The sequence below is a fragment of the Anopheles moucheti genome, chromosome 3 (assembly GCF_943734755.1).
Source record: "Anopheles moucheti chromosome 3, idAnoMoucSN_F20_07, whole genome shotgun sequence".
In the NCBI taxonomy this organism is placed as follows: Eukaryota; Metazoa; Arthropoda; class Insecta; order Diptera; family Culicidae; genus Anopheles; species Anopheles moucheti.
The window spans coordinates 1,055,096-1,074,434 of record NC_069141.1 but is presented as its reverse complement, the minus strand read 5'-3'; positions in this window follow the sequence as shown (position 1 = coordinate 1,074,434).

Here is a 19,339-nt window from a genome sequence, read left to right as displayed (position 1 = left end):
GCGTTGGATGCTCTCCTGGTATCAGAGCTTGACAAACTGGTCATTTTTGGTGAGTTCTCTGTCTCGATCAATATGGAAAAGCATCCTCCTGCGTTGGATGCTTTCCTGGTATCAGAGCTTGACAAACTGGTCATTTTTGGTGAGTTCTCTGTCTCGATTGACACGGAAAAAGCATCCTCCTGCGTTGGATGCTCTCCTGGTATCAGAGCTTGACAAACTGGTCATTTTTGGTGAGTTCTCTGTCTCGATCAACACGGTAAAAGCATCCTCCTGCGTTGGATGCTCTCCTGGTATCAGAGCTTGACAAACTGGTCATTTTTGGTGAGTTCTCTGTCTCGATCAACACGGAAAAGCATCCTCCTGCGTTGGATGCTCTCCTGGTATCAGAGCGTGACAAACTGGTCATTTTTGGTGAGTTCTCTGTCTCGATCGACACGGTAAAAGCATCCTCCTGCGTTGTATGCTCTCCTGGTATCAGAGCTTGACAAACTGGTCATTTTTGGTGAGTTCTCTGTCTCGGTCAACACGGTAAAAGCATCCTCCTGCGTTGGATGCTCTCCTGGTATCAGAGCTTGACAAACTGGACATTTTTGGTGAGTTCTCTGTCTCGATTGACACGGAAAAAGCATCCTCCTGCGTTGGATGCTCTCCTTGTATCAGAGCTTGACAAACTGGTCATTTTTGGTGAGTTCTCTGTCTCGATCGACACGGAAAAAAGCATCCTCCTACGCTGGCTGCTCTCCTGGTATCAGAGCTTGACAAACTGGTCATTTTTGGTGAGTTCTCTGTCTCGATCAACACGGAAAAGCATCCTCCTGCGTTAGATGCTCTCCTGGTATCAGAGCGTGACAAACTGGTCATTTTTGGTGAGTTCTCTGTCTCGATCGACACGGTAAAAGCATCCTCCTACGTTGTATGCTCTCCTGGTATCAGAGCTTGACAAACTGGTCATTTTTGGTGAGTTCTCTGTCTCGGTCAACGCGGAAAAAGCATCCTCCTGCGTTGGATGCTCTCCTGGTATCAGAGCTTGACAAACTGGACATTTTTGGTGAGTTCTCTGTCTCGATCGACACGGTAAAAGCATCCTCCTACGTTGTATGCTCTCCTGGTATCAGAGCTTGACAAATTGGTCATTTTTGGTGAGTTCTCTGTCTCGATCAACACGGAAAAAGCATCCTCCTGCGTTGGATGCTCTCCTGGTAACAAAGCTTGACAAACTGGTCAGTTTTGGTGAGTTCTCTGTCTCGATCAATACGGTAAAAGCATCCTCCTGCGTTGGATGCTCTCCTGGTATCAGAGCTTGACAAATTGGTCATTTTTGGTGAGTTCTCTGTCTCGATTGACACGAAAAAAGCATTCTTCTACGTTGGATGCTCTCCTGGTATCAGAGCTTGACAAACTGGTCATTTTTGGTGAGTTCTCTGTCTCGATCAACACGGAAAAAGCATCCTCCTGCGTTAGATGCTCTCCTGGTATCAGAGCTTGACAAACTGGTCATTTTTGGTGAGTTCTCTGTCTCGATCAATATGGAAAAGCATCCTCCTGCGTTGGATGCTCTCCTGGTATCAGAGCTTGACAAACTGGTCATTTTTGGTGAGTTCTCTGTCTCGATCAACACGGAAAAGCATCCTCCTGCGTTGGATGCTCTCCTGGTATCAGAGCTTGACAAACTGGTCATTTTTGGGGAGTTCTCTGTCTCGATCGACACGGTAAAAGCATCCTCCTGCGTTGGATGCTCTCTTGGTATCAGAGCTTGACAAAATGGTCATTTTTGGTGAGTTCTCTGTCTCGATCAATATGGAAAAGCATCCTCCTGCGTTGGATGCTCTCCTGGTATCAGAGCTTGACAAATTGGTCATTTTTGGTGAGTTCTCTGTCTCGATTGACACGGAAAAAGCATCCTCCTGCGTTGGATGCTCTCCTGGTATCAGAGCTTGACAAACTGGTCATTTTTGGTGAGTTCTCTGTCTCGATCAATATGGAAAAGCATCCTCCTGCGTTGGATGCTTTCCTGGTATCAGAGCTTGACAAACTGGTCATTTTTGGTGAGTTCTCTGTCTCGATTGACACGGAAAAAGCATCCTCCTGCGTTGGATGCTCTCTTGGTATCAGAGCTTGACAAACTGGTCATTTTTGGTGAGTTCTCTGTCTCGATCGACACGGTAAAAGCATCCTCCTGCGTTGGATGCTCTCCTGGTATCAGAGCTTGACAAACTGGTCATTTTTGGTGAGTTCTCTGTCTCGATCAACACGGAAAAGCATCCTCCTGCGTTGGATGCTCTCCTGGTATCAGAGCGTGACAAACTGGTCATTTTTTGGTGAGTTCTCTGTCTCGATCGACACGGTAAAAGCATCCTCCTACGTTGTATGCTCTCCTGGTATCAGAGCTTGACAAACTGGTCATTTTTGGTGAGTTCTCTGTCTCGGTCAACACGGTAAAAGCATCCTCCTGCGTTGGATGCTCTCCTGGTATCAGAGCTTGACAAACTGGACATTTTTGGTGAGTTCTCTGTCTCGATTGACACGGAAAAGCATCCTCCTGCGTTGGATGCTCTCCTTGTATCAGAGCTTGACAAACTGGTCATTTTTGGTGAGTTCTCTGTCTCGATCAACACGGAAAAAGCATCCTCCTGCGTTGGATGCTCTCCTGGTAACAAAGCTTGACAAACTGGTCATTTTTGGTGAGTTCTCTGTCTCGATCAACACGGTAAAAGCATCCTCCTGCGTTGGATGCTCTCCTGGTATCAGAGCTTGACAAACTGGTCATTTTTGGTGAGTTCTCTGTCTCGATTGACACGGAAAAAGCATCCTCCTGCGTTGGATGCTCTCCTGGTATCAGAGCTTGACAAACTGGTAATTGTTGGTGAGTTCTCTGTCTCGATCAACACGGAAAAAGCATCCTCCTGCGTTAGATTCTCTCCTGGTATCAGAGCTTGACAAACTGGTCATTTTTGGTGAGTTCTCTGTCTCGATCGACACGGAAAAAGCATCCTCCTGCGCTGGCTGCTCTCCTGGTATCAGAGCTTGACAAATTGGTCATTTTTGGTGAGTTCTCTGTCTCGATCAACACGGAAAAAGCATCCTCCTGCGTTGGATGCTCTCCTGGTAACAAAGCTTGACAAACTGGTCAGTTTTGGTGAGTTCTCTGTCTCGATCATTACGGTAAAAGCATCCTCCTGCGTTGGATGCTCTCCTGGTATCAGAGCTTGACAAATTGGTCATTTTTGGTGAGTTCTCTGTCTCGATTGACACGAAAAAAGCATTCTTCTACGTTGGATGCTCTCCTGGTATCAGAGCTTGACAAACTGGTCATTTTTGGTGAGTTCTCTGTCTCGATCAACACGGAAAAAGCATCCTCCTGCGTTGGATGCTTTCCTGGTATCAGAGCTTGACAAACTGGTCATTTTTGGTGAGTTCTCTGTCTCGATTGACACGGAAAAAGCATCCTCCTGCGTTGGATGCTCTCCTGGTATCAGAGCTTGACAAACTGGTCATTTTTGGTGAGTTCTCTGTCTCGATCAACACGGTAAAAGCATCCTCCTGCGTTGGATGCTCTCCTGGTATCAGAGCTTGACAAACTGGTCATTTTTGGTGAGTTCTCTGTCTCGATCAACACGGAAAAGCATCCTCCTGCGTTGGATGCTCTCCTGGTATCAGAGCGTGACAAACTGGTCATTTTTGGTGAGTTCTCTGTCTCGATCGACACGGTAAAAGCATCCTCCTACGTTGTATGCTCTCCTGGTATCAGAGCTTGACAAACTGGTCATTTTTGGTGAGTTCTCTGTCTCGGTCAACACGGTAAAAGCATCCTCCTGCGTGGGATGCTCTCCTGGTATCAGAGCTTGACAAACTGGACATTTTTGGTGAGTTCTCTGTCTCGATTGACACGGAAAAAGCATCCTCCTGCGTTGGATGCTCTCCTTGTATCAGAGCTTGACAAACTGGTCATTTTTGGTGAGTTCTCTGTCTCGATCGACACGGAAAAAAGCATCCTCCTGCGTTGGATGCTCTCCTGGTATCAGAGCTTGACAAACTGGTCATTTTTGGTGAGTTCTCTGTCTCGATCAACACGGAAAAAGCATCCTCCTGCGTTGGATGCTCTCCTGGTAACAAAGCTTGACAAACTGGTCATTTTTGGTGAGTTCTCTGTCTCGATCAACACGGTAAAAGCATCCTCCTGCGTTGGATGCTCTCCTGGTATCAGAGCTTGACAAACTGGTCATTTTTGGTGAGTTCTCTGTCTCGATTGACACGGAAAAAGCATCCTCCTGCGTTGGATGCTCTCCTGGTATCAGAGCTTGACAAACTGGTAATTGTTGGTGAGTTCTCTGTCTCGATCAACACGGAAAAAGCATCCTCCTGCGTTAGATTCTCTCCTGGTATCAGAGCTTGACAAACTGGTCATTTTTGGTGAGTTCTCTGTCTCGATCGACACGGAAAAAGCATCCTCCTGCGCTGGCTGCTCTCCTGGTATCAGAGCTTGACAAATTGGTCATTTTTGGTGAGTTCTCTGTCTCGATCAACACGGAAAAAGCATCCTCCTGCGTTGGATGCTCTCCTGGTAACAAAGCTTGACAAACTGGTCAGTTTTGGTGAGTTCTCTGTCTCGATCATTACGGTAAAAGCATCCTCCTGCGTTGGATGCTCTCCTGGTATCAGAGCTTGACAAATTGGTCATTTTTGGTGGGTTCTCTGTCTCGATTGACACGAAAAAAGCATTCTTCTACGTTGGATGCTCTCCTGGTATCAGAGCTTGACAAACTGGTCATTTTTGGTGAGTTCTCTGTCTCGATCAACACGGAAAAGCATCCTCCTGCGTTGGATGCTCTCCTGGTATCAGAGCGTGACAAACTGGTCATTTTTGGTGAGTTCTCTGTCTCGATCGACACGGTAAAAGCATCCTCCTACGTTGTATGCTCTCCTGGTATCAGAGCTTGACAAACTGGACATTTTTGGTGAGTTCTCTGTCTCGATCAATATGGAAAAGCATCCTCCTGCGTTGGATGCTTTCCTGGTATCAGAGCTTGACAAACTGGTCAGTTTTGGTGAGTTCTCTGTCTCGATCAACACGGAAAAAGCATCCTCCTGCGTTGGATGCTCTCCTGGTATCAGAGCTTGACAAATTGGTCATTTTTGGTGAGTTCTCTGTCTCGGTCAACGCGGAAAAAGCATCCTCCTGCGTTGGATGCTCTCCTGGTATCAGAGCTTGACAAACTGGTCATTTTTGGTGAGTTCTCTGTCTCGATCAACACGGAAAAAGCATCCTCCTGCGTTAGATGCTCTCCTGGTATCAGAGCTTGACAAACTGGTCATTTTTGGTGAGTTCTCTGTCTCGATCAATATGGAAAAGCATCCTCCTGCGTTGGATGCTCTCCTGGTATCAGAGCTTGACAAACTGGTCATTTTTGGTGAGTTCTCTGTCTCGATCAACACGGAAAAGCATCCTCCTGCGTTGGATGCTCTCCTGGTATCAGAGCTTGACAAACTGGTCATTTTTGGTGAGTTCTCTGTCTCGATCGACACGGTAAAAGCATCCTCCTGCGTTGGATGCTCTCTTGGTATCAGAGCTTGACAAACTGGTCATTTTTGGTGAGTTCTCTGTCTCGATCAATACGGAAAAGCATCCTCCTGCGTTGGATGCTCTCCTGGTATCAGAGCTTGACAAATTGGTCATTTTTGGTGAGTTCTCTGTCTCGATTGACACGGAAAAAGCATCCTCCTGCGTTGGATGCTCTCCTGGTATCAGAGCTTGACAAACTGGTCATTTTTGGTGAGTTCTCTGTCTCGATCAATATGGAAAAGCATCCTCCTGCGTTGGATGCTCTCCTGGTATCAGAGCTTGACAAACTGGACATTTTTGGTGAGTTCTCTGTCTCGATTGACACGGAAAAAGCATCCTCTTGCGTTGGATGCTCTCCTGGTATCAGAGCTTGACAAACTGGTCATTTTTGGTGAGTTCTCTGTCTCGATCAACACGGTAAAAGCATCCTCCTGCGTTGGATGCTCTCCTGGTATCAGAGCTTGACAAACTGGTCATTTTTGGTGAGTTCTCTGTCTCGATCAACACGGAAAAGCATCCTCCTGCGTTGGATGCTCTCCTGGTATCAGAGCGTGACAAACTGGTCATTTTTGGTGAGTTCTCTGTCTCGATTGACACGGTAAAAGCATCCTCCTACGTTGTATGCTCTCCTGGTATCAGAGCTTGACAAACTGGTCATTTTTGGTGAGTTCTCTGTCTCGGTCAACACGGTAAAAGCATCCTCCTGCGTTGGATGCTCTCCTGGTATCAGAGCTTGACAAACTGGACATTTTTGGTGAGTTCTCTGTCTCGATTGACACGGAAAAAGCATCCTCCTGCGTTGGAAGCTCTCCTGGTATCAGAGCTTGACAAACTGGTCATTTTTGGTGAATTCTCTGTCTCGATCAACACGGAAAAAGCATCCTCCTGCGTTGGAAGCTCTCCTGGTATCAGAGCTTGACAAACTGGTCATTTTTGGTGAGTTCTCTGTCTCGATCAACACGGAAAAAGCATCCTCCTGCGTTGGATGCTCTCCTGGTATCTGAGCTTGACAAACTGGTCATTTTTGGTGAGTTCTCTGTCTCGATCAACACGGAAAAAAGCATCCTCCTGCGTTGGATGCTCTCTTGGTATCAGAGCTTGACAAACTGGTCATTTTTGGTGAGTTCTCTGTCTCGATCGACACGGAAAAAGCATCCTCCTGCGTTGGATGCTCTCCTGGTATCAGAGCTTGACAAATTGTTCATTTTTGGTGAGTTCTCTGTCTCGATTGACACGGAAAAAAGCATCCTCCTGCGTTGGATGCTCTCCTGGTAACAAAGCTTGACAAACTGGTCATTTTTGGCGAGTTCTCTGTCTCGATCAACACGGAAAAAGCATCCTCCTGCGTTGGATGCTTTCCTGGTATCAGAGCTTGACAAACTGGTCATTTTTGGTGAGTTCTCTGTCTCGATCAACACGGAAAAAGCATCCTCCTGCGTTGGATGCTTTCCTGGTATCAGAGCTTGACAAACTGGTCATTTTTGGTGAGTTCTCTGTCTCGATCAACACGGTAAAAGCATCCTCCTGCGTTGGAAGTTTTCCTGGTATCAGAGCTTGACAAACTGGTCATTTTTGGCGAGTTCTCTGTCTCGGTCAACACGGTAAAAGCATCCTCCTGCGTTGGATGCTTTCCTGGTATCAGAGCTTGACAAACTGGTCATTTTTGGTGAGTTCTCTGTCTCGATCAACACGGTAAAAGCATCCTCCTGCGTTGGATGCTTTCTTGGTATCGGAGCTTGACAAACTGGTCATTTTTGGCGAGTTCTCTGTCTCGATCAACACGGAAAAAGCATCCTCCTGCGTTGGATGCTCTCCTGGTAACAAAGCTTGACAAACTGGTCATTTTTGGTGAGTTCTCTGTCTCGATCGACACGGAAAAAAGCATCCTCCTGCGTTGGATGCTCTCCTGGTATCAGAGCTTGACAAACTGGTCATTTTTGGTGAGTTCTCTGTCTCGATCAACACGGTAAAAGCATCCTCCTGCGTTGGATGCTCTCCTGGTATCAGAGCTTGACAAACTGGTCATTTTTGGTGAGTTCTCTGTCTCGATCGACACGGAAAAGCATCCTCCTGCGCTGGATGCTCTCCTGGTATCAGAGCTTGACAAACTGGTCATTTTTGGTGAGTTCTCTGTCTCGTTCAACACGGTAAAAGCATCCTCCTGCGTTGGATGCTCTACTGGTATCAGAGCGTGACAAACTGGTCATTTTTGGTGAGTTCTCTGTCTCGATCAACACGGTAAAAGCATCCTCCTACGTTGTATGCTCTCCTGGTATCAGAGCTTGACAAACTGGTCATTTTTGGTGAGTTCTCTGTCTCGATCAACACGTTAAAAGCATCCTCCTGCGTTGGATGCTCTCCTGGGATCAGAGCTTGACAAACTGGTCATTTTTGGCGAGTTCTCTGTCTCGATCAATACGGAAAAGCATCCTCCTGGGTTGGATGCTCTCCTTGTATCAGAGCTTGACAAACTGGTCATTTTTGGTGAGTTCTCTGTCTCGATCGACACGGAAAAAAGCATCCTCCTGCGTTGGCTGCTCTCCTGGTATCAGAGCTTGACAAACTGGTCATTTTTGGTGAGTTCTCTGTCTCAATTGACACGGAAAAAGCATCCTCCTGCATTGGATGCTCTCCTGGTAACAAAGCTTGACAAACTGGTCATTTTTGGTGAGTTCTCTGTCTCGATCGACACGGAAAAAAGCATCCTCCTGCGTTGGATACTCTCCTGGTATCAGAGCTTGACAAACTGGTCATTTTTGGTGAGTTCTCTGTCTCGATTGACACGGTAAAAGCATCCTCCTGCGTTGGATGTTCTCCAGGTATCAGAGCTTGACAAACTGGTCATTTTTGGTGAGTTCTCTGTCTCGATCAACACGGAAAAAGCATCCTCCTACATTGGATGTTCTCCAGGTATCAGAGCTTGACAAACTGGTCATTTTTGGTGAGTTCTCTGTCTCGATCAACACGGAAAAAGCATCCTCCTACATTGGATGCTCTCCTGGTATCAGAGCTTGACAAACTGGTCATTTTTGGTGAGTTCTCTGTCTCGATCGACACGGAAAAAAGCATCCTCCTGCGTTGGATGCTCTCCTGGGATCAGAGCTTGACAAACTGGTCATTTTTGGCGAGTTCTCTGTCTCGATCAATACGGAAAAGCATCCTCCTGGGTTGGATGCTTTCCTGGTATCAGAGCTTGACAAACTGGTCAGTTTTGGTGAGTTCTCTGTCTCGATCAACACGGAAAAAGCATCCTCCTGCGTTGGATGCTCTCCTGGTATCAGAGCTTGACAAATTGGTCATTTGTGGTGAGTGCTTTGTCTCGGTCAACACGGAAAAAGCATCCTCCTGCGTTGGATGCTCTCCTGGTATCAGAGCTTGACAAACTGGTCATTTTTGGTGAGTCTTCTGTCTCGATTGACACGGAAAAAAGCATCCTCCTGCGTTGGATGCTCTCTTGGTATCAGAGCTTGACAAACTGGTCATTTTTGGTGAGTTCTCTGTCTCGATTGACACGGAAAAAGCATCCTCCTGCGTTGGATGCTCTACTGGTATCAGAGCTTGACAAACTGGTCATTTTTGGCGAGTTCTCTGTTTCGATCAATACGGTACAAGCATCCTCCTGCGTTGGATGCTTTCCTGGTATCAGAGCTTGACAAACTGGTCATTTTTGGCGAGTTCTCTGTCTCGGTCAACACGGAAAAAGCATCCTCCTGCGTTGGATGCTCTCCTGGTATCAGAGCTTGACAAACTGGTCATTTTTGGTGAGTTCTCTGTCTCAATCAACGCGGAAAAAGCATCCTCCTGCGTTGGATGCTCTCCTGGTATTAGAGCTTGACAAACTGGTCATTTTTGGTGAGTTCTCTGTCTCGATCAACACGGAAAAAGCATCCTTCTACGTTGAATGCTCTCCTGGTATCAGAGCTTGACAAACTGGTCATTTTTGGTGAGTTCTCTGTCTTGGTCAACACGGTAAAAGCATCCTCCTGCGTTGGATGCTCTCCTGGTATCAGAGCTTGACAAACTGGTCATTTTTGGTGAGTTCTCTGTCTCGATTGACACGGAAAAAAGCATCCTCCTGCGTTGGATGCTCTCTTGGTATCAGAGCTTGACAAACTGGTCATTTTTGGTGAGTTCTCTGTCTCGATTGACACGGAAAAAGCATCCTCCTGCGTTGGATGCTCTCCTGGTATCAGAGCTTGACAAACTGGTCATTTTTGGTGAGTTCTCTGTCTCGATCAACACGAAAAACGCATCCTCCTACGTTGGATGCTCTCCTGGTATCAGAGCTTGACAAACTGGTCATTTTTGGTGAGTTCTTTGTCTCGATCAACACGGAAAAAGCATCCTCCTGCGTTGGATGCTCTCCTGGGATCAGAGCTTGACAAACTGGTCATTTTTGGTGAGTTCTCTGTCTCGATCAACACGGAAAAAGCATCCTCCTGCGCTGGCTGCTCTCTTGGTATTAGAGCTTGACAAACTGGTCATTTTTGGTGAGTTCTCTGTCTCGATCAACACGGAAAAAGCATCCTCCTGCGTTGGATGCTCTCCTGGTATCAGAGCTTGACAAACTGGTCATTTTTAGCGAGTTCTCTGTCTCGGTCAACACGGAAAAAGCATCCTCCTGCGTTGGATGCTCTCCTGGTATCAGAGCTTGACAAACTGGTCATTTTTGGTGAGTTCTCTGTCTCGGCCAACGCGGAAAAAGCATCCTCCTGCGTTGGATGCTCTCCTGGTATTAGAGCTTGACAAACTGGTCATTTTTGGTGAGTTCTCTGTCTCGATCGACACGGAAAAAGCATCCTTCTACGTTGAATGCTCTCCTGGTATCAGAGCTTGACAAATTGGTCATTTTTGGCGAGTTCTCTGTCTCGATCAACACGGTAAAAGCTTCCTCCTGCGTTGGATGCTTTCCTGGTATCAGAGCTTGACAAACTGGTCATTTTTGGTGAGTTCTCTGTCTCGATCAACACGTTAAAAGCATCCTCCTGCGTTGGATGCTTTCTTGGTATCAGTGCTTGACAAACTGGTCATTTTTGGCGAGTTCTCTGTCTCGATCAACACGGAAAAAGCATCCTCCTGCGTTGGATGCTCTCCTGGTAACAAAGCTTGACAAACTGGTCATTTTTGGCGAGTTCTCTGTCTCGATCGACACGGAAAAAAGCATCCTCCTGCGTTGGATGCTCTCCTGGTATCAGAGCTTGACAAACTGGTCATTTTTGGTGAGTTCTCTGTCTCGATCAACACGGTAAAAGCATCCTCCTGCGTTGGATGCTCTCCTGGTATCAGAGCTTGACAAACTGGTCATTTTTGATGAGTTCTCTGTCTCGATCAACACGGAAAAAGCATCCTCCTGCGCTGGCTGCTCTCCTGGTATCAGAGCTTGACAAACTGGTCATTTTTGGGGAGTTCTTTGTCTCGTTCAACACGGAAAAAGCATCCTCCTGCGTTGGATGCTCTACTGGTATCAGAGCGTGACAAACTGGTCATTTTTGGTGAGTTCTCTGTCTCGATCAACACGAAAAAAGCATCCTCCTGCGTTGGATGCTCTCCTGGTATCAGAGCTTGACAAACTGGTCATTTTTGGTGAGTTCTCTGTCTCGATCGACACGGAAAAAGCATCCTCCTGCGTTGAATGCTCTCCTGGTATCAGAGCTTGACAAACTGGTCATTTTTGGTGAGTTCTCTGTCTCGATCAACACGGAAAAAAGCATCCTCCTGCGTTGGATGCTCTCCTGGTATCAGAGCTTGACGAATTGGTTATTTGTGGTGAGTGCTCTGTCTTGGTCAACACGGAAAAAGCATCCTCCTGCGTTGGATGCTCTCCTGGTATCAGAGCTTGACAAACTGGTCATTTTTGGTGAGTTCTCTGTCTCGATTGACACGGAAAAAAGCATCCTCCTGCGTTGGATGCTCTCTTGGTATCAGAGCTTGACAAACTGGTCATTTTTGGTGAGTTCTCTGTCTCGATTGACACGGAAAAAGCATCCTCCTGCGTTGGATGCTCTACTGGTATCAGAGCTTGACAAACTGGTCATTTTTGGCGAGTTCTCTGTCTCGATCAATACGGTACAAGCATCCTCCTGCGTTGGATGCTTTCCTGGTATCAGAGCGTGACAAACTGGTCATTTTTAGCGAGTTCTCTGTCTCGGTCAACACGGAAAAAGCATCCTCCTGCGTTGGATGCTTTCTTGGTATCAGAGCTTGACAAACTGGTCATTTTTGGTGAGTTCTCTGTCTCAATCAACGCGGAAAAAGCATCCTCCTGCGTTGGATGCTCTCCTGGTATCAGAGCTTGACAAACTGGTCATTTTTGGTGAGTTCTCTGTCTCGATCAACACGGAAAAAGCATCCTCCTGCGTTGGATGCTCTCCTGGTATCAGAGCTTGACAAACTGGTCATTTTTGGTGAGTTCTCTGTCTCGATTGACACGGAAAAAGCATCCTCCTGCGTTGGCTGCTCTCTTGGTATCAGAGCTTGACAAACTGGTCATTTTTGGTGAGTTCTCTGTCTCGATTGACACGGAAAAAGCATCCTCCTGCGTTGGATGCTCTACTGGTATCAGAGCTTGACAAACTGGTCATTTTTGGCGAGTTCTCTGTCTCGATCAATACGGTACAAGCATCCTCCTGCGTTGGATGCTCTCCTGGTATCTGAGCTTGACAAACTGGTCATTTTTGGCGAGTTCTCTGTCTCGATCAACACGGAAAAAGCATCCTCCTGCGTTGGATGCTTTCCTGGTATCAGAGCTTGACAAACTGGTCATTTTTGGTGAGTTCTCTGTCTCGATCGACACGGAAAAAGCATCCTCCTGCGTTGGATGCTCTCCTGGTATCAGAGCTTGACAAACTGGTCATTTTTGGTGAGTTCTCTGTCTCGATCAACACGGAAAAAGCATCCTCCTGCGCTGGATGCTCTCCTGGTATCAAAGCTTGACAAACTGGTCATTTTTGGTGAGTTCTCTGTCTCGGTCAACGCGAAAAAAGCATCCTCCTGCGTTGGATGCTCTCCTGGTATCAAAGCTTGACAAACTGGTCATTTTTGGTGAGTTCTCTGTCTTGGTCAACACGGAAAAAGCATCCTCTTGCGTTGGATGCTCTACTGGTATCAGAGCTTGACAAACTGGTCATTTTTGGTGAGTTCTCTGTCTCGTTCAACACGGTAAAAGCATCCTCCTGCGTTGGATGCTCTACTGGTATCAGAGCTTGACAAACTGGTCATTTTTGGTGAGTTCTCTGTCTCGATCAACACGAAAAAAGCATCCTCCTACGTTGGATGCTCTCCTGGTATCAGAGCTTGACAAACTGGTCATTTTTGGTGAGTTCTCTGTCTCGATCGACACGGAAAAAGCATCCTCCTACGTTGGATGCTCTCCTGGTATCAGAGCTTGACAAACTGGTCATTTTTGGTGAGTTCTCTGTCTCGATCAACACGGAAAAAGCATCCTCCTGCGTTGGATGCTCTACTGGTATCAGAGCTTGACGAATTGGTCATTTGTGGTAAGTGCTTTGTCTCGGTCAACACGGAAAAAGCATCCTCCTGCGTTGGATGCTCTCCTGGTATCAGAGCTTGACAAACTGGTCATTTTTGGTGAGTTCTCTGTCTCGATTGACACGGAAAAAAGCATCCCCCTGCGTTGGATGCTCTCTTGGTATCAGAGCTTGACAAACTGGTCATTTTTGGTGAGTTCTCTGTCTCGATCAACACGGAAAAAGCATTCTTCTACGTTGGATGCTCTCCTGGTATCAGAGCTTGACAAACTGATCATTTTTGGTGAGTTCTCTGTCTCGATCGACACGGAAAAAGCATCCTCCTGCGTTGGATGCTTTCCTGGTATCAGAGCTTGACAAACTGGTCATTTTTGGTGAGTTCTCTGTCTCGATCAACACGGTAAAAGCATCCTCCTGCGTGGGATGCTCTCCTGGTATCAGAGCTTGACAAACTGGTCATTTTTGGCGAGTTCTCTGTCTCGGTCAACACGGTAAAAGCATCCTCCTGCGTTGGATGCTTTCCTGGTATCAGAGCTTGACAAACTGGTCATTTTTGGTGAGTTCTCTGTCTCGATCAACACGTTAAAAGCATCCTCCTGCGTTGGATGCTTTCTTGGTATCGGAGCTTGACAAACTGGTCATTTTTGGCGAGTTCTCTGTCTCGATCAACACGGAAAAAGCATCCTCCTGCGTTGGATGCTCTCCTGGTAACAAAGCTTGACAAACTGGTCATTTTTGGTGAGTTCTCTGTCTCGATCGACACGGAAAAAGCATCCTCCTGCGTTGGATGCTCTCCTGGTATCAGAGCTTGACAAACTGGTCATTTTTGATGAGTTCTCTGTCTCGATCAACACGGTAAAAGCATCCTCCTGCGTTGGATGCTCTCCTGGTATCAGAGCTTGACAAACTGGTCATTTTTGGTGAGTTCTCTGTCTCGATCGACACGGAAAAGCATCCTCCTGCGCTGGATGCTCTCCTGGTATCAGAGCTTGACAAACTGGTCATTTTTGGTGAGTTCTCTGTCTCGATCAATACGGAAAAAAGCATCCTCCTGCGTTGGATGCTCTACTGGTATCAGAGCGTGACAAACTGGTCATTTTTGGTGAGTTCTCTGTCTCGATCAACACGGTAAAAGCATCCTCCTACGTTGTATGCTCTCCTGGTATCAGAGCTTGACAAACTGGTCATTTTTGGTGAGTTCTCTGTCTCGATCGACACGGAAAAAAGCATCCTCCTGCGTTGGATGCTCTCCTGGTATCAGAGCTTGACAAACTGGTCATTTTTGGTGAGTTCTCTGTCTCGATCAACACGGTAAAAGCATCCTCCTGCGTTGGATGCTCTCCTGGTATCAGAGCTTGACAAACTGGTCATTTTTGGTGAGTTCTCTGTCTCGATCAACACGGAAAAAGCATCCTCCTGCGCTGGCTGCTCTCCTGGTATCAGAGCTTGACAAACTGGTCATTTTTGGGGAGTTCTTTGTCTCGTTCAACACGGAAAAAGCATCCTCCTGCGTTGGATGCTCTACTGGTATCAGAGCGTGACAAACTGGTCATTTTTGGTGAGTTCTCTGTCTCGATCAACACGAAAAAAGCATCCTCCTGCATTGGATGCTCTCCTGGTATCAGAGCTTGACAAACTGGTCATTTTTGGTGAGTTCTCTGTCTCGATCAACACGGAAAAAAGCATCCTCCTGCGTTGGATGCTCTCTTGGTATCAGAGCTTGACGAATTGGTTATTTGTGGTGAGTGCTCTGTCTTGGTCAACACGGAAAAAGCATCCTCCTGCGTTGGATGCTCTCCTGGTATCAGAGCTTGACAAACTGGTCATTTTTGGTGAGTTCTCTGTCTCGATCAACACGGAAAAAAGCATCCTCCTGCGTTGGATGCTCTCTTGGTATCAGAGCTTGACAAACTGGTCATTTTTGGTGAGTTCTCTGTCTCGATTGACACGGAAAAAGCATCCTCCTGCGTTGGATGCTCTACTGGTATCAGAGCTTGACAAACTGGTCATTTTTGGCGAGTTCTCTGTCTCGATCAATACGGTACAAGCATCCTCCTGCGTTGGATGCTTTCCTGGTATCAGAGCTTGACAAACTGGTCATTTTTAGCGAGTTCTCTGTCTCGGTCAACACGGAAAAAGCATCCTCCTGCGTTGGATGCTTTCTTGGTATCAGAGCTTGACAAACTGGTCATTTTTGGTGAGTTCTCTGTCTCAATCAACGCGGAAAAAGCATCCTCCTGCGTTGGATGCTCTCCTGGTATCAGAGCTTGACAAACTGGTCATTTTTGGTGAGTTCTCTGTCTCGATCAACACGGAAAAAGCATCCTCCTGCGTTGGATGCTCTCCTGGTATCAGAGCTTGACAAACTGGTCATTTTTGGTGAGTTCTCTGTCTCGATTGACACGGAAAAAGCATCCTCCTGCGTTGGCTGCTCTCTTGGTATCAGAGCTTGACAAACTGGTCATTTTTGGTGAGTTCTCTGTCTCGATTGACACGGAAAAAGCATCCTCCTGCGTTGGATGCTCTACTGGTATCAGAGCTTGACAAACTGGTCATTTTTGGCGAGTTCTCTGTCTCGATCAATACGGTACAAGCATCCTCCTGCGTTGGATGCTTTCCTGGTATCAGAGCTTGACAAACTGGTCATTTTTGGCGAGTTCTCTGTCTCGATCAACACGGAAAAAGCATCCTCCTGCGTTGGATGCTTTCCTGGTATCAGAGCTTGACAAACTGGTCATTTTTGGTGAGTTCTCTGTCTCGATCGACACGGAAAAAGCATCCTCCTGCGTTGGATGCTCTCCTGGTATCAGAGCTTGACAAACTGGTCATTTTTGGTGAGTTCTCTGTCTCGATCAACACGGAAAAAGCATCCTCCTGCGCTGGATGCTCTCCTGGTATCAAAGCTTGACAAACTGGTCATTTTTGGTGAGTTCTCTGTCTCGGTCAACGCGAAAAAAGCATCCTCCTGCGTTGGATGCTCTCCTGGTATCAAAGCTTGACAAACTGGTCATTTTTGGTGAGTTCTCTGTCTTGGTCAACACGGAAAAGCATCCTCTTGCGTTGGATGCTCTACTGGTATCAGAGCTTGACAAACTGGTCATTTTTGGTGAGTTCTCTGTCTCGTTAAACACGGTAAAAGCATCCTCCTGCGTTGGATGCTCTACTGGTATCAGAGCTTGACAAACTGGTCATTTTTGGTGAGTTCTCTGTCTCGATCAATACGGAAAAGCATCCTCCTACGTTGGATGCTCTCCTGGTATCAGAGCTTGACAAACTGGTCATTTTTGGTGAGTTCTCTGTCTCGATCGACACGGAAAAAGCATCCTCCTACGTTGGATGCTCTCCTGGTATCAGAGCTTGACAAACTGGTCATTTTTGGTGAGTTCTCTGTCTCGATCAACACGGAAAAAGCATCCTCCTGCGTTGGATGCTCTCCTGGTATCAGAGCTTGACGAATTGGTCATTTGTGGTAAGTGCTTTGTCTCGGTCAACACGGAAAAAGCATCCTCCTGCGTTGGATGCTCTCCTGGTATCAGAGCTTGACAAACTGGTCATTTTTGGTGAGTTCTCTGTCTCGATTGACACGGAAAAAAGCATCCTCCTGCGTTGGATGCTCTCTTGGTATCAGAGCTTGACAAACTGGTCATTTTTGGTGAGTTCTCTGTCTCGATCAACACGGAAAAAGCATTCTTCTACGTTGGATGCTCTCCTGGTATCAGAGCTTGACAAACTGGTCATTTTTGGTGAGTTCTCTGTCTCGATCGACACGGAAAAAGCATCCTCCTGCGTTGGATGCTTTCCTGGTTTCAGAGCTTGACAAACTGGTCATTTTTGGTGAGTTCTCTGTCTCGATCAACACGGTAAAAGCATCCTCCTGCGTTGGAAGTTTTCCTGGTATCAGAGCTTGACAAACTGGTCATTTTTGGCGAGTTCTCTGTCTCGGTCAACACGGTAAAAGCATCCTCCTGCGTTGGATGCTTTCCTGGTATCAGAGCTTGACAAACTGGTCATTTTTGGTGAGTTCCCTGTCTCGATCAACACGTTAAAAGCATCCTCCTGCGTTGGATGCTTTCTTGGTATCGGAGCTTGACAAACTGGTCATTTTTGGCGAGTTCTCTGTCTCGATCAACACGGAAAAAGCATCCTCCTGCGTTGGATGCTCTCCTGGTAACAAAGCTTGACAAACTGGTCATTTTTGGTGAGTTCTCTGTCTCGATCGACACGGAAAAAGCATCCTCCTGCGTTGGATGCTCTCCTGATATCAGAGCTTGACAAACTGGTCATTTTTGGTGAGTTCTCTGTCTCGATCAACACGGTAAAAGCATCCTCCTGCGTTGGATGCTCTCCTGGTATCAGAGCTTGACAAACTGGTCATTTTTGGTGAGTTCTCTGTCTCGATCGACACGGAAAAGCATCCTCCTGCGCTGGATGCTCTCCTGGTATCAGAGCTTGACAAACTGGTCATTTTTGGTGAGTTCTCTGTCTCGTTCAACACGGAAAAAGCATCCTCCTGCGTTGGATGCTCTACTGGTATCAGAGCGTGACAAACTGGTCATTTTTGGTGAGTTCTCTGTCTCGATCAACACGGTAAAAGCATCCTCCTACGTTGTATGCTCTCCTGGTATCAGAGCTTGACAAACTGGTCATTTTTGGTGAGTTCTCTGTCTCGATCAACACGTTAAAAGCATCCTCCTGCGTTGGATGCTCTCCTGGGATCAGAGCTTGACAAACTGGTCATTTTTGGCGAGTTCTCTGTCTCGATCAATACGGAAAAGCATCCTCCTGGGTTGGATGCTCTCCTTGTATCAGAGCTTGACAAACTGGTCATTTTTGGTGAGTTCTCTGTCTCGATCGACACGGAAAAAAGCATCCTCCTGCGTTGGCTGCTCTCCTGGTATCAGAGCTTGACAAACTGGTCATTTTTGGTGAGTTCTCTGTCTCAATTGACACGGAAAAAGCATCCTCCTGCATTGGATGCTCTCCTGGTAACAAAGCTTGACAAACTGGTCATTTTTGGTGAGTTCTCTGTCTCGATCGACACGGAAAAAAGCATCCTCCTGCGTTGGATACTCTCCTGGTATCAGAGCTTGACAAACTGGTCATTTTTGGTGAGTTCTCTGTCTCGATTGACACGGTAAAAGCATCCTCCTGCGTTGGATGCTCTCCAGGTATCAGAGCTTGACAAACTGGTCATTTTTGGTGAGTTCTCTGTCTCGATCAACACGGAAAAAGCATCCTCCTACATTGGATGCTCTCCTGGTATCAGAGCTTGACAAACTGGTCATTTTTGGTGAGTTCTCTGTCTCGATCAACACGGAAAAAGCATTCTTCTACGTTGGATGCTCTCCTGGTATCAGAGCTTGACAAACTGGTCATTTTTGGTGAGTTCTCTGTCTCGATCAATATGGAAAAGCATCCTCCTGCGTTGGATGCTTTCCTGGTATCAGAGCTTGACAAACTGGTCAGTTTTGGTGAGTTCTCTGTCTCGATCAACACGGAAAAAGCATCCTCCTGCGTTGGATGCTCTCCTGGTATCAGAGCTTGACAAATTGGTCATTTGTGGTGAGTGCTTTGTCTCGGTCAACACGGAAAAGCATCCTCCTGCGTTGGATGCTCTCCTGGTATCAGAGCTTGACAAACTGGTCATTTTTGGTGAGTTCCCTGTCTCGATCAACACGTTAAAAGCATCCTCCTGCGTTGGATGCTTTCCTGGTATCAGAGCTTGACAAACTGGTCAGTTTTGGTGAGTTCTCTGTCTCGATCAACACGGAAAAAAGCATCCTCCTGCGTTGGATGCTCTCTTGGTATCAGAGCTTGACGAATTGGTTATTTGTGGTGAGTGCTCTGTCTTGGTCAACACGGAAAAAGCATCCTCCTGCGTTGGATGCTCTCCTGGTATCAGAGCTTGACAAACTGGTCATTTTTGGTGAGTTCTCTGTCTCGATCAACACGGAAAAAAGCATCCTCCTGCGTTGGATGCTCTCTTGGTATCAGAGCTTGACAAACTGGTCAATTTTGGTGAGTTCTCTGTCTCGATTGACACGGAAAAAGCATCCTCCTGCGTTGGATGCTCTACTGGTATCAGAGCTTGACAAACTGGTCATTTTTGGCGAGTTCTCTGTCTCGATCAATACGGTACAAGCATCCTCCTGCGTTGGATGCTTTCCTGGTATCAGAGCTTGACAAACTGGTCATTTTTAGCGAGTTCTCTGTCTCGGTCAACACGGAAAAAGCATCCTCCTGCGTTGGATGCTTTCTTGGTATCAGAGCTTGACAAACTGGTCATTTTTGG